Source organism: Arachis hypogaea, chromosome 6 (genome assembly GCF_003086295.3).
Source record: "Arachis hypogaea cultivar Tifrunner chromosome 6, arahy.Tifrunner.gnm2.J5K5, whole genome shotgun sequence".
NCBI lineage: Eukaryota > Viridiplantae > Streptophyta > Magnoliopsida > Fabales > Fabaceae > Arachis > Arachis hypogaea.
Window position 1 is genome coordinate 64,055,122 of NC_092041.1, and position 14,664 is coordinate 64,069,785.

A 14,664-nucleotide genomic window follows, 5' to 3' on the forward strand; every position below is an offset into this window, starting at 1 on the left:
CAACAATCTAGAGGAAACCTTTCTAAGATTTTCGAACAAGAGAAGGAGATGGCAGCCGAACCCAACAACAATAATGCAAGGAGAATGCTAGGTAATTTCACTAAACCAACGTCCAAATTTCATGGAAGAAGCATCTCCATTCCGGCCATTGGAGCAAACAATTTTGAGCTGAAACCTCAATTAGTTGCTCTAATGCAACAGAACTGCAAGGTTCATGGACTTCCATCTGAAGATCCTTATCAGTTTTTAACTGAGTTCTTGCAGATTTGTGAGACTGTTAAGACAAATGGAGTAGATCCTGAAGTCTACAGGCTCATGCTTTTCCCCTTTGCTGTAAGAGACAGAGCTAGAACATGGTTGGATTCACAACCTAAAGATAGCCTGGACTCCTGGGGTAAGCTGGTCACGGCCTTCTTGGCTAAGTTCTTTCCTCCTCAAAAGCTGAGCAAGCTTAGAGTGGATGTTCAGACCTTCAAACAAAAAGATGGTGAATCCCTCTATGAAGCTTGGGAAAGATACAAACAGATGACCAAAAGATGTCCTTCTGACATGTTTTCTGAATGGACCATGATAGATATATTCTATTATGGTCTATCTGAGTTTTCCAAAATGTCATTGGACCATTCTGCAGGTGGATCCATTCACTTAAAGAAAATGCCTGCAGAAGCTCAAGAACTTATTGACATGGTTACAAATAACCAATTCATGTACACTTCTGAGAGGAATTCTGTGAATAATGGGATGCCTCAGAGGAAGAGAGTTCTTGAAATTGATGCTCTGAATGCCATATTGGCTCAGAACAAAGTGTTGACTCAGCAAGTCAACATGATCTCTCAAAGTCTGAATGGATGGCAAAATGCATCCAACAGTACTAAAGAGGCAGCTTCTGAAGAAGCTTATGATCCTGAGAACCCTACAATGGCAGAGGTTAATTACATGAGTGAACCTTATGGAAACACCTATAATTCATCATGGAGAAATCATCTAAATTTCTCATGGAAGGATCAACAAAAGCCTCAACAAGGCTTTAATAATGGTGGAAGAAACAGGCTTATCAATAACAAGCCTTTTCCATCATCTTCTCAGCAACAGACAGAGAATTCTGAGCAGAGCCCCTCTAATTTAGTAAATTTAGTCTCTGATTTGTCAAAAGCCACTTTAAGTTTCATGAGTGAGACAAGGTCCTCCATCAGAAATTTGGAGGCACAAGTGGGCCAGCTGAGTAAGAAAGTCATTGAAACTCCTCCCAGTATTCTCCCAAGCAATACAGAAGAGAATCCAAAAGGAGAGTGCAAGGCCATTGATGTAATCAATATGGCCGAATGCACAAGGGAGGAGAAAGACAAAAATCCTAGTGAGAAAGATCTCCTGGGACGTCTCTCAAGCAAGAAAGAGTCCCCTATTAAGGACCTAAAGGAATCTGAGGCTCATATAGAGACCATAGAGATTCCATTAAATCTCCTTCTGCCATTCATGAGCTCTGAAGACTATTCTTCCTCTGAAGAGGATGAAGATGTAACTAGAGAGCAAGTTGCTCAATATTTAGGAGCTATCATGAAGCTGAATGCCATGTTGTTTGGTAATGAGACTTGGGAAGGTGAACCCCCTTGCTCATTAGTGAACTAGATACATGGATTCAGAAAACTTTACCTCAAAAGAGACAAGATCCTGGTAAATTCTTAATACCCTGTACCATAGGCACCATGACCTTTAACAAGGCTCTGTGTGACCTGGAGTCAGGCATAAATCTTATGCCATTCTCTATAATGGAGAAACTAGGGATCATTGAGGTACAACCTGCCTTATTCTCATTACAACTGGCAGACAAGTCAGTAAGACAAGCTTATGGATTAGTAGAGGACGTGTTAGTAAAGGTTGAAGGCCTTTACATCCCTGCTGATTTCATAATCTTAAACACTAGGAAGGAAGAGGATAAATGCATCATCCTTGGAAGACCCTTCCTAGCCACAGCAGAAGCTGTGATTATTGTTAACAGAGGAGAATTAGTCCTTCAATTGAATGGGGACTATCTTGTGTTTAAAGCTCAAGGACCTTCCTCTGCAACCATGGAGAGGACGCATGAAAAGCTTCTCTTAGTACAGAGTCAAAAAGAGCCCCCACAGTCAACCTCTAAGTTTGGTGTTGGGAGGCCCTCATCATGCTCTAAATATCTGTGAGGCTCCATGAGAGCCCACTGTCAAGCTAGTGACATTAAAAGAGCGCTTGTTGGGAGGTAACCTAATTTTTATTTATCTAATTTTATTTTTATTTTATTGTTATTTTGTGTTTTATTAGGTTCATGATCATGTGGAGTCACGAAAAAAATTATTAAAATTAAAAACAGAATCAAAATAGCAGAAGAAAAATCACACCCTGGAGGAAGGACTTACTGGCGTTTAAACGCTAGTAAGGTGCATCTGGCTAGCGTTCAACACCAGAACAGAGCATGGATCTGGCGCTGAATGCCAGAAACAAGCAACATCCTGGCGTTTTGACGCCAAGAATATGCCTTGAGGAAAGCTGGCACTGAACGCCAGTAACAAGCATGGAACTGGCGTTCAACGTCAGAAACATGCTGCACATGGGCGTTGGACACCCAGAACGTGCATCACTTCGGCGTTTAAACGCCAGAATGGTATTCTAAGACATTTTACATGCCTAATTGGTGTAGGGATGTAAATCCTTGGCACCTCAGGATCTGTGGACCCCACAGGATCATCTCAGGATCTGTGGACCCCACAGGATTCCCATTTAACATATTCCCACCTTACCTCCTAATAATCCTATAACACACTTCCCCAAAAACTCTTCACCAATCACCTCAATCTCTCTTCCCAATTACCCCCTTCACCACTCACATTCATCCACTCTTCCCCATAAACCCCACCAACCTTCAAAATTCAAACATCTTTCCCACCCAAACCCACCCTACATAGCCGAACCTAACCTCCCTCCCCTCCCTATATATACCCATCCATTCAACTTCATTTTCATACCACACAACCCCCTCTTCTATACCTTGGCCGAATCCTTCACCACTCACTCTCCTCCATTTTTTCTTCTTCTTCTTCTTTTCTTCTTTCTTTTCTTGCTCGAGGGCAATCAATATTTTAAGTTTGGTGTGGTAAAAGCATAAGCTTTTTGTTTTTTCATTACCATCAATGGCACCTAAGGCCGGAGAATCCTCTAGAAAAGGGAAAGGGAAGACAAAAGCTTCCACCTCCGAGTCATTGGAGATGGAAAGATTCATCTCCAAAAGCCATCAAGACCACTTCTATGATGTTGTGGCAAAGAAGAAGGTGATCCCTGAGGTCCCTTTCAAGCTCAAGAAAAATAAGTATCCGGAGATCCGACATGAGATCTGAAGAAGAAGTTGGGAAGTGCTAACCAACCCCATTCAACAAGTCGGAATCTTAATGGTTCAAGAGTTCTATGCCAATGCATGGATCACTAGGAACCATGATCAAAGTGTGAACCCGAATCCAAAGAATTCTCTTACAATGGTTCGGGGGAAATACTTAGATTTTAATCCGGAAAATGTGAGGTTGGCATTCAACTTGCCCATGATGCAAGGAGATGAACGCCCCTACACTAGAAGAGTCAACTTTGATCAAAGGTTGGACCAAGTCCTCGTGGACATATGTGTGGAAGGAGCTCAATGGAAAAGAGACTCCAAAGGCAAGCCAGTTCAACTGAGAAGACTGAACCTCAAGCCTGTAGCTAGAGGATGGTTGGAGTTCATCCAACACTCTATCATCCCTACTAGCAACCGATCCGAAGTTACTGTGGATCGGGCCATCATGGTTCAAAGCATCATGATTGGAGAGAAAATAGAAGTTCATGAAGTTATCTCTTTTGAATTCTACAAAATAGCCGACAAGTCTTCCACCACGGCAAGGCTAGCTTTTCCTCATCTTATTTGCCTTCTATGTTGCTCAGCTGGAGTTATCATAGAAGGAGACATCCTCATTGAAGAGGATAAGCCCATCACAAAGAAGAGGATGGAGCAAACAAGAGAGACCCTCCACGGATCTCAAGAGATGCATGAGGAAGCTCATCATCAAGAAATCCCTGAGATGCCTCAAAGGATGCACTTTCCTCCCAACAACTATTGGGAACAACACAACACTTCCCTAGAAGATTTGAGTTACAATGTGGAACAATTAAGGGTGGAACATCAAGAGCACTCCATCATCCTCCATGAAATTAGAGAAGACCAAAGAGTAATGAGGGAGGAGCAACAAAGGCAAGGAAGGGGCATAGAGGAGCTTAAGGACATTGTTGGTCTTTCAAGAAGAAGACGCCACTAAGGTGGATTCATTCCTTGTTCTTATTTTTCTACTGTTCGATTTTTATGTTATATGTTCATCTATGTTTTGTGTCTCTACTTCATGATCATTAATAGTTAGTAACTATGTCTTAAAGTTATGAATAATTCCATTAATCCTTCACCTCTCTTAAATGAAAAATATTTTAATTTAAAAGAACAAGAAGTACATGAATTTCGAATTTATCCTTGAATTTAGTTTAATTATATTGATGTGGTGACAATACTTTTTGTTTTCTGAATGAATGCTTGAACAGTGCATATTTTGATCTTGTTGTGTATGAATGTTAAAAATGTTCGCTCTTGAAAGAATGATGAACAAAGAGAAATGTTATTGATTATCTGAAAAATCATAAAATTGATTTTTGAAGCAAGAAAAAGCAGTGAAAAAGCAAAGGCTAGAAAAAAAAGTGGCAAAAAAAATTTAGAAAGAAAAAGAAAAAGCAAGCAGAAAAAGCCAATAGCCCTTAAAACCAAAAGGCAAGGGTAAAAGGATCCAAGGCTTTGAGCATCAATGGATAGGAGGGCCAAAGGAAATAAATCCAGGCCTAAGCGGCTAAACCAAGCTGTCCCTAACCATGTGCTTGTGTCATGAAGGTCCAAGTGAAAAGCTTGAGACTGAGTGGTTAAAGTCATGATCCAAAGCAAAAAGAGTGTGCTTAAGTGCTCTGGACACCTCTAAGTGGGGACTCTAGCAAAGCTGAGTCACAATCTGAAAAGGTTCACCTAGTCATGTGTCTGTGGCATTTATGTATCCGGTGGTAATACTGGAAAACAAAGTGCTTAGGGCCACGGCCATGACTCATAAAAGTAGCTGTGTTCAAGAATCAACATACTTAACTAGGAGAAGCAATAACACTATCTGAAATTCTAAGTTCCTAGAGAAGCCAATCATTCTGAACTTCAAAGGAAAAAGTGAGATGCCAAAACTGTTCAAAAGCAAAAAGCTACAAGTCCCGCTCATCTAATTAGAATTAATATTCATCGATATTTTGAGATTTATAGTATATTCTCTTCTTTTTATCCTATTTTATTTTCAGTTGCTTGGGGACAAGCAACGATTTAAGTTTGGTGTTGTGATGAGCGGATAATTTATACGCTTTTTGGCATTGATTTTAGGTAGTTTTTAGCATGATCTAGTTACTTTTAGGGATGTTTTCATTAGGTTTTATGCTAAATTCACATTTTTGGACTTTACTATGAGTTTGTGTATTTTTCTGTGATTTCAGGTATTTTCTGGCTGAAATTGAGGGACCTGAGCAAAACTCTGATAACGAGGCTGACAAATTAAAGGACTGCTGATGCTGTTGGAATCTGACCTCCCTGCACTCAAAATGGATTTTCTAGAGCTAAAATACTCCAAATGCCGCGCTCTCAACGGCGTTGGAAAGTAGACATCCAGTGCTTTCCAGCAATATATAATACTCCGTACTTTGTTCGGGATTTGACGATGTAAACTGGCGCTCAACGCCAGTTCCATGCTGCATTCTGGAGTCAAACGCCAGAAACACGTCACGAACCAGAGTTGAACGCCCAAAACACATTACAACTTGGCGTTCAACTCCAAAAGAAGCCTCAGCTCGTGGATAGATCAAGCTCAGCCCAAACATACACCAAGTGGGCCCTGGAAGTGGATTTATGCATCAATTACTTACTCCTGTAAACCCTAGTAGCTAGTCTAGTATAAATAGGATAGTTTACTATTGTATTAGACATCTTTTGGCCATTCGGTCTTTTGATCATTCAGGGACCGGCCTCCCGGCCATGCCTGAACCTTTCACTTTTGTATTTTCAATGGTGGAGTTTCTACACACCATAGATTAAGGGTGTGGAGCTCTGCTGTACCTCAAGTTTTAATGCAATTACTACTCTTTTCCTTTAAATTTCATTTATTCCTGTTCTAAGATATTCGTTGCACTTCAACATGACGAATGTGATGATCCGTGACACTCATCACTATTCTCACCTATGAACACGCGTGATTGACAACCACTTCCGTTCTACCTTAGGCCGGGCGCATATCTCTTAGATTCCTTAATCAGAATCTTCGTGGTAGAAGCTAGAATTGATGGCGGTATTCATCGGAATCCGGAAAGTCTAACCTTGTCTGTGGTATTCCGAGTAGGATTCTGGGATTGAATGACCGTGACGAGCTTCAAACTCCTAAAGGCTGGGCGTTAGTGACAGACGCAAAAGAATCACGGGATTCTATTCCAACCTGATTGAGAACCGACAGATGATTAGCCGTGCTGTGACAGAGCATTTGGACCTTTTTCACTGAGAGGATGGGATGTAGCCATTGACAACAGTGATGCCCTACATATAGCTTACCATAGAAAGGAGTGATGAAAAACAAGAAGGAAGAAGTTGGAAAGCAGAGATTCAGAAGGAGCACAGCATCTCCATACGCCTATCTAAAATTCCCACCATTAATTTACATAAGTATTTCTATCCTATTTTATTTATCTTTATTTTCTATTTATTTTATTAATCATATTTAAACCAATAATCCCTTAAATTAGTTAAATCCACCTGACTGAGATTTATAAGGTGACCATAGCTTGCTTCATACCTACAATCTCTGTGGGATCGACCCTTACTCACGTAAGGTTTACTACTTGGACGACCCAGTATGCTTGGTGGTTAGTTGAACAGAGTTGTGGAAAGAAAGTGCTAAGTTAATAGATGCACATGCCAAGGAGCCATTATTGATAATCACAATTTCGTCCACAATCTATCCTCTAGATCTGAGTCGTGGTCGTTGTCATGGTCATCCGCCATGGTGATGGGATGACTTCCAGGGTCCCCGGCAACGGCACCAATTTCTGAGGATTACCTGAAATTGGAGGTCGATCTCAGACGAGATCTTCTGTGCTGGTTGGAGCAGTTGTGTTCGACTTGTTGGACTTGGTGGTAGTGCTGATCCTTCAACCCCAGAGGGTGGGGGGTACCTGCAAGGGACTCCGATGCTTAAGTTAGCAAGGGTATTAAGCAGGTATTGAATAGAATCAGAGTATGAGTTATATCTGGGTGCTCCAATGTATTTATAATGGTGAGATGTGACCTTCTTTGGATAAGATAAGTTAGTTATCTTATCTTATCTTATCTTTTGTCGAGGTCAGTTTATCTTCCATGGAATCGCTATTATCTCTATAGGCTTGGGCTGCCTTTGGATCGGGGTCGTATTCCTTGAGTTGGGCCCTTCTTTGGGCTTTCCTGTCAATTTGGCCGAGTTCTTTACGAAGAAGTCGGTCTGCTTGACCAAAAGAGGTTGGTCGCTTTGCTACTGAACATCCCGACTCAGACAGCTCGACCCAAGGTATGAACAGATTTCATGGAGGATAATGAAGTGCTCTTGGTGCTCCATCCTTAGTGCTTTTGGTGCTCCTTTCTAGTGATGGGTTTTTGAGATAATCTCTCCATCTCCCATGACTCGGAGTTGGACATAACTGCCTTTTCTTTCCTCTTCCTAGAGGTTTCTCCAGTCTTAGGTGCCATTAATGGTTATGGAAAAACAAAAAGCAATGCTTTTTCAACACCAAACTTAAAAGATTGCTCGTCCTCGAGCAAAAGAAGAAAGAAAGAAGGAGAAGAAGAAGAAATGGAAGAGATGGAGGTGTATAAAGGGTCGGCCATGTGGGGTTGGGAGTGTTTTGGGAGGGGAATAGTTTGAATTTAAGTGGGTGGGTGTAGGTGGGAAATAGTGGTTGGATGTGAGTGGTGAAAAGGGTGTTATGGAAAGGTTTGAAGAAGGGGGAAAGTGAGTTGGGGTAGGTAGGGATCCTGTGAGGTCCACAGATCCTGAGGTGTCAATGATTTCTCATTGCTGCACCATTCTGGCGTGTAAACGCCTCTTTGAGTGCCAATCCTGGCGTTAAACGCCAGGTTGCTGCCCATTTCTGGCGTTTAACGCCAGCTTTACTTTCCTTTCTGGCATTTAACGCCATCTTTTCTTCCCTTTCTGGCATTTAACACCAGCTTGGTGCCCTTTTTGGCGTTAAACGCCAGTCCGGTGCCCTTTTCTGGCGTTAAACGCCCAGAATGGTCCCAGACTGGGCGTTTAACACCCATTCTGCTACCTAAATGCCAGTAAGCTCATCCTCCAGGGTGTGCTATTTTTAATGCTATTTTTTATTTTTACTTTAATTTTTGCATTTGTTTTTGTGATTCCACATGATTATCATCCTAAAGAAAACATAAAATAACAATGGAAATTTAACATAGATAAGTAAAAATTGGGTTGCTTCCCAATAAGCGCTTCTTTAATGTCAATAGCTTGACAGTGAGCTCTCATGGAGCCTCACAGATACTCAGAGCATGGTTGTGGCCTCCTAACACCAAACTTAGAGTTTGAATGTGGGGGCTTGTTTTGACTCTGTATTGAGAGAAGCTTTTCATGCTACTTTTCCATGTGTATTGAAGGAGATCCGTGAGCTTTAAACATAAGGTAATCCTCATTCACTTGAAGGACAAACTCTCCTCAGTCAAAATCAATCACAGCTTTTGCTGTGGCTAGGAAGGGTCTGCCAAGGATGATGGATTCATCCTTGTTCCTTCCAATGGCTAGGATTATGAAGTCAGCAGGGAAGTAAAGGCCCTCAACCTTCTCTAAAACATCCTCTACAAGTCCATAAGCCTGTTTCATGGATTTGTCTGCCATCTCTAGTGAGATTCTTGTAGCTTGCACCTCAAAGATTCCCAATTTCTCCATTACAGAGAGTGGTATGAGGTTTATGCCTGAGCCCAGGTCACACAGAGCCTTCTCAAAGGTCATGGTGCCTATGGTACAGGGTATTAAGAATTTTTTGGGATCCGGTTTCTTCTGAGGTAATGTCTGCCTAATCAAGTCATTCAGTTCATTGGTGAGTAAGGAGGGTGATGAGCGGATAATTTAAATGCATTTTGGCATTGTTTTTAGGTAGTTTTTAGTAGGATCTAGCTACTTTCAAGGATTTTTTATTAGTTTTTATCAAAAAATCATATTTCTGGACTTTACTATGAGTTTATGTGTTTTTCTGTGATTTCAGGTATTTTCTGGCTGAAATTGAGGGACCTGAGCAAAAATCTGATAGTAGGCTGAAAAAGGACTGTAGATGTTGTTGGATTCTGACCTCCCTGCACTCGAAATGGAATTTCTAGAGCTACAGAACTCCAAATGGCGCGTTCTCAATTGAATTAAAATGTAGACATCCAGAGCTTTCCAGCAATATATAATAATCCATACTTTATTTGAGTTTAGATGACGCAAACTGGCATTCAACGCCAGTTCCATGCTACATTCTGGAGTAAAACGCCAGAAACATGTCACAAACCAGAGTTAAACGCCAAAAACACGTTACAACTTGGCGTTTAAGCCCAAGAGGAGCCTCTGCACGTGTAAAGCTAATGCTCAGGCCAAGCACACACCAAAGTGGGCCCCGAAAGTTGATTTCTGCACTTAGACTTATTTCTGTAAACCCTAGTAGCTAGTCTAGTATAAATAGAACTTTTTACTTTTGTATTGGGAGTCTCTCTTAGACCATTGTTCCTTTTCCCTATTTTCGAATTCATATGCCATTTGGGGAGGCTGGCCATTCGGCCACGCCTGGACCTTTATCACTTATGTATTTTCAACGGTGGAGTTTCTACACACCATAGATTACGGTGTGGAGCTCTGCTGTTCCAAGAGTATTAATGCAAAGTACTATTGTTCTTCTATTCAATAAATGCTTATTCTTGTTCTAAGATATTTGGTGCACTTCAACATAATGAATGTGATGATTCGTGACACTCATCATCATTCTCACCTATAAACGCATGACTAACAACCACTTCCGTTCTTCCTTAGATCGAACGTGTATCTCTTAGCCTCCATTCCGAAAGATCGGAGACTTCTTGATATAAGCTAGAATTTTTGGAGGCCATTCCTGAGATCCGGAAAGTCTGAACCTTGTCTGTGGTATTCCAAGTAGGATCTGGAAAGAGATGACTGTGACGAGCTTTAAACTCGCGAGTGTTGGGCGTAGTGACAGACGCAAAAGGATCACTGGATTCTATTCCAACATGATCGAGAACCGACAGATGATTAGCCGTGCGGTGACAGCGCATTTGGACCATTTTCACTGAGAGGACGGGAGGTAGCCATTGACGCCAGTGAAACCCGAACATACAGCTTGCCATAGAAAGGAGTAAGAATGATCTAATGAAAGCAGTAGGAAAGCAGAGATTCAAAAGGAACACAGTATCTTCATGCGCTTATCTGAAATTCCCACTAATGAATTACATAAGTATCTCTATCTCTATTTTATGCTTTATTTATCTTTATATTCAAAAACCATTATAACCATTAGAATCCGGCTGACTGAGATTTACAAGATGACCATAGCTTGCTTCATTCCAAACAATCTCCGTGGGATCGACACTTACTCACGTAAGGTTTATTACTTGGACGACCCAGTGCACTTGCTGATTTGTTGTGCAAAGTTGTGAAGAAGAATGATATTACAATTGTGCGTACCAAGTTGTTGGTGCCATTGAGATCACAATTTCGTGCACCATGTTTTTGGCGCCGTTGCCGGGGATTGTTTGAGTTTGGACAATTGACGGTTCGTCTTGTTGCTCACATTAGGTAATTTTCTTTTCAAAAAGTTTTCAAAAAAAAATCTTTCAAAAAATTTTTTTATTTTATTTTCGTTTTTCAAAAAGAAATTTTTGAAAAAATCCAAAAAAAATTAATAAAATCATAAAATCAGAAAAAATATTTTTGTGTTTCTTGTTTGAGTCTAGTCTCAATTTTTAAGTTTGGTGTCAATTGCATGTTTTTAAAATTTGTGCATTTTTGGAAAAACTCATGCATGGTGTTCTTCATGATCTTCAAGTTGTTCTTAATAAGTTTTCTTGTTTGATCTTCATATTTTCTTGTTTTGTGTCTTTTGTTGTTTTTCATATGCATTTTTTGATCCATAGTGTCTAAACATTGAAAATTTCTAAATTTGGTGTCGTGCATATTTTTCTTTTCTTGAAAATTTTTCAAAAATAAATCTTGATGTTCATCATGATCTTCAAAGTGTTCTTGGTGTTCATCTTGACATTCATAGTGTTCTTGCATGCATCATGTGTTTTGATTCATAATTTTCATGTTTTGGGTCACATTTGTTGTTTTTCTCTCTCATCATTAAAAATTCAAAAATCAAAAAATATCTTTTCCTTCTTTTACTCAAAAATTTGAAATCTTTGGGTTGACTTAGTCAAAAAATTTTAAAATAAGTTGTTTCTTGTTAGTAAAGTCATGATTTCAATTTTAAAAATCTTATCTTTTCAAAATCTTTTTCAAAATCAAATCTTTTCTTTTTCCTTTTGTTATTTTCGAAAATTTTTTAAACTTGATTTTCAAAATCTTTTTCTTATCTTTATTTCATGATTTTCAAAAACTTTACTAATAATTAATGTGATTGATTCAAAAAATTTGAAGTTTGTTACTTTCTTGTTAAGAAAGGTTCAATCTTTAAATTCTAGAATCATATATTTTAGTTTCTTTTTAGTCAAGTAATCAATTTTAATTTTAAAAATCAAATCTTTTTAATTTCCTTTTCAAATCTTTTTCAAAATATATTTTCAATCATATCTTTTTCAAATCATATCTTTTTTCAAAATCAATTTCAAAAATCTTTTCTAACTTCCTATCTTATTGATTTTCAAATCTTTTTCAACTAACCAATTGACTTTTTGTTTGTTTCTCATCTTTTTCAAAACCACCTAACTACTTCTCTCTCTGTAATTTTCGAAAATTCCTCACCCTTTTTCAAAATTCTTTTTAATTAACTAATTGTTTCAAATTTCAATTTTAATTTTATTCCTTCTCTTAATTTTCAAAAATCACTAACTTTTTTTTAAATAATTTTTGAAATTCTCTCCTTCTCATCTCTTTCTACTTATTTATTTATCTACTAACACTTCTCTTCTACTCATAATTCAAACCCTCTACTCTTTTCTCTCTGTGTTTGAATTTTTCTTCTTCTATTCTTTTCTTCTTCTACTCACATAAAGGAATCTCTATACTGTGACATAGAGGATTCCTCTTCTTTTCTGTTCTCTTTTTTTTCATATGAGCAGGAGCAAGGACAAGGACATTCTTGTTAAAGCAGATCCTGAACCTGAAAGGACTCTGAAGAAGAAACTAAGAGAAGCTAAAGCACAAAAATCCAAAGAAAACCTTACAGAGAATCTCGAAAAAGAAGTAGACATGGCCGAACCCAACAACAATGCAAGGAGGATGCTTGGTGATTATACTACACCTACTTCCAATTTTTATGGAATAAGCATCTCAATCCCTGCCATTGGAGCAAACAATTTTGAGCTGAAGCCTCAACTAGTTGCTCTAATACAATAGAACTGCAACTTTCATGGACTTCCATCAAAAGATCCCTATCAATTTTTAACTGAATTATTACAGAATTATGATACTGTTAAGACTAATGGAGTAGATCCTGAAGTCTACAGGCTCATGCTTTTTCCTTTTGCTGTAAGAGACGGTGCTAGAACATGGTTGGACTCACAACCTAAAGATAGCCTAGACTCTTGGGATAAGCTGGTCACGGCCTTTTTGGCCAAGTTCTTTCGTCCTTAAAAGCTGAGCAAGCTTAGAGTGGATGTTCAGACCTTCAAGCAAAAAGATGGTGAATCCCTCTATGAAGCTTGGGAAAGATACAAGTAGTTGACCAAAAAGTGTCCTTCTGATATGCTTTCAGAGTGGACTATTTTGGATATATTCTATGATGGTCTATCTGAGTTCTCTAAGATGTCACTGGACCATTCTGTAGGTGGATCCATTCACCTAAAGAAAACGGCTACAGAAGCTCAAGAACTCATTGACATGGTTGCAAATAACCAATTCATGTACACCTCTGAGAGGAATCTTGTGAATAATGGGACCCCTCAGAAAAGGGGAGTTCTTGAAATTGATACTCTGAATACCATATTGGCTCAGAATAAAATGTTGACTCAGCAAGTCAACATGATTTCTCAGAGTCTGAATGGATTACAAAATGCATCCAACAGTACTGAAGAAGCATCTTCTGAAGAAGAAGCTTATGATCCTGAGAACCCTGCAATGGCAGAGGTGAATTACATGGGTGAAGCCTATGGAAACACCTATAATCCCTCATGGAGAAATCATCCAAATTTCTCATGGAAGGATCAACAAAAGCCCCAACAAGGCTTTAATAATGGTGGAAGAAACAGGTTTAGTAATAGCAAGACTTTTCCATCATCTTCTCAGCAACAGATAGAGAATTCTGAGCAAAGCCCCTCTAGCTTAGCAAACATAGTCTCTGATATATCTAAGGCCACTTTAAGTTTCATGAGTGAAACAAGGTCCTCCATTAGAAATTTGGAGGCACTAGTGGGCCAGCTGAGTAAAAGAGTCATTGAAACTCCTCCTAGTACTATCCCAAGCAATACAGAAGAGAATCCAAAAAGAGAGTGCAAGGCCATTGATATAAACAAAATGGCCGAATCCAGAGAGGAAAGGGAAGACGTGAATTCCAATGAGGAAGACCTCATGGGACGTCCTTCAGACAGAAAGAAGTTCCCTATTGAGGACCTAAAGGAATCTGTGGCTCATATAGAGACCATAAAGATTCCATTAAACTTTCTTCTGCCATTCATGGGCTCTGAGAACTATTCTTCCTCTGAAGAGGATGAAGATGTAACTGAAGAGCAAGTTGCTCAATATCTAGGAGCCATCATGAAGCTGCATGCCAAGTTGTTTGGTAATGAGACTTGGGAAGATGAACCTTCCTTGCTCATTAGTAAACTAAATACATGGGTTCAGCAAACTTTACCTCAAAAGAAATAAGATCCTGGTAAATTCTTAATACCTTGTACCATAGGCACCATGACTTTTGAGAAGGCTCTGTGTGACCTGGGGTCAGGTATAAATCTTATGCCACTCTGTGTAACGGAGAAACTGGGAATCTTTGAGGTACAAGCTGCAAGAATCTCATTAGAGATGGCAGACAAGTCAATAAAACAAGCTTATAGATTGGTAGAGGACGTGTTAGTAAAGGTTAAAGGCCTTTACATCCCTGCTGATTTCATAATCCTAGACACTGGGAAGGATGAGGATGAATGCATCATCTTTGGAAGACCCTTCCTAGCCACAGCAGGAGCTGTGATTGATGTTGACAGAGGAGAGCTAGTCCTTCAATTGAATGGGGACTACCTTGTGTTTAAAGCTCAATGATCTTCTTCTGCAACCACAGAGAGGAAGCATGAAAAGCTTCTCTCAATACAGAGTAAAACACAGCCCCCACAATCAAACTCTAAGTTTGGTGTTGGGAGGTCCCAACAATGCTCTG

General features: G+C 39.5%; 2 non-coding genes across 2 annotated transcripts; both read right to left on the reverse strand.

Annotated features, from left to right (window-relative positions):
- Positions 1–447: 447 nt before the first annotated feature.
- Positions 448–551, reverse strand: LOC112700302 (small nucleolar RNA R71). Its single transcript, XR_003153212.1, has one exon. It is a non-coding gene; the product is annotated as a small nucleolar RNA R71 (small nucleolar RNA).
- A 12,390-nt stretch (positions 552–12,941) lies between these two features.
- On the reverse strand, positions 12,942–13,049 carry LOC112699636 (small nucleolar RNA R71). Its single transcript, XR_003152579.1, has one exon. It is a non-coding gene; the product is annotated as a small nucleolar RNA R71 (small nucleolar RNA).
- Positions 13,050–14,664: the final 1,615 nt, after the last annotated feature.